At 30.5% G+C, this 1,205-nt stretch overlaps 1 protein-coding gene across 1 annotated transcript in view; it reads left to right on the top strand.

Moving 5' to 3' along the window:
* Positions 1-262, top strand: part of LOC113812658 (neurogenic differentiation factor 2) — a 1,768-nt gene extending 1,506 nt beyond the window's left edge. The window contains exon 1 of the mRNA XM_027364576.2: positions 1-262. This exon is cut by the window's left edge and continues 1,506 nt beyond it. The gene's annotated coding sequence lies outside the window, so the exon portion shown is untranslated.
* The last annotated feature ends 943 nt before the right edge of the window (positions 263-1,205 follow it).

The raw sequence follows: 1,205 nt of genomic DNA, 5'->3' as shown, positions 1-1,205 counted from the left end.
GAATATTGTGATGCGTCAGATGTATGAATAACGAAGGGAAACTGACCCGCACATAAACGATACTAGTCTGATGAATTAAGTGCCATATTAATGTGACCTTTCCAGTTGCTGTCCTGTTAATGTTAAAGAGATTAAAATGTTTTAATCATTGATAGATGTAGTTTATGTTCACGATTGGTTTATATTTATCTAGGTGTAGATTGTGTATCTTGTTTCCTTTTTTTACGTAATAAGTATTGATGCTAATAAAAGATGCAAATTTTATTATTTTTTTGGATTACCCTTCTTCATTTATTTATACATTCAAAATATAAGAATCAAAATAAAGAAGAGTAAAGTTTTTAAAGATGACATTTAGGTGAAAAATCACACAAACACACACATAAACATATTATCTATATATCTACATCAAAGACAGATAGATCTAAAGGGAAGAAAGATGGGAGATAGAGAAAAGCGGAAAGGGGAGATAAAAAGGAAGAGAGAAGAGGGAGTGAAGGAGGGATAGGGAAGAGAAAATGAGGGAGATGAAAAAGTAAAAGAGAGAGAAAGGAAAGGAAAGAGAAAGGGGAGAGGGGGGTAAAGTTAATGTAAAGAACCATGAAAGATATATATATATATATATATATATATATATATATATATACATATATATATATATATATATATATATATATATGCATACACACACACACACACACACACACACACACACACACACACACACACACACACATATATATATATATATATATATATATATATATATATATATATATATATATATATATATATATGTATATATATATATATATATATATATATATATATATATATATATATATATATATATATATATATATATATTTCCATGGTTCTTGACATTTTTACCCACTTCTATTTGTCTGTCTGTCTGCCTCTCTCTCTCTCTCTTTTAAATTCACAAAACATCCTCCTTCTCTCTCTCTTTTAGTTTCGCAGGATCTCATCCTTTCTCTTCATCTCCCCTTTTCTCTTTCCCTTTCTCACTCTCTCTTTTACTTCTCCATCCAGATTCCTTTCTCTTCTCTTTCCCTCCTTCCCTTCCTCATCTCTTATTTTTTTTTATCTCCCCTTCCCGCTTTTCTGTATCTTCCATCTTTCTTCCCTTTCGCTCTATCTGTCTTTTATGGTAATCTGCCTGCTTCTCTCTCGCTCTCCCTTCC

Source organism: Penaeus vannamei, chromosome 14 (genome assembly GCF_042767895.1).
Source record: "Penaeus vannamei isolate JL-2024 chromosome 14, ASM4276789v1, whole genome shotgun sequence".
Classification (NCBI taxonomy): domain Eukaryota; kingdom Metazoa; phylum Arthropoda; class Malacostraca; order Decapoda; family Penaeidae; genus Penaeus; species Penaeus vannamei.
This window is presented reverse-complemented; position numbering and strand designations above follow the sequence as displayed.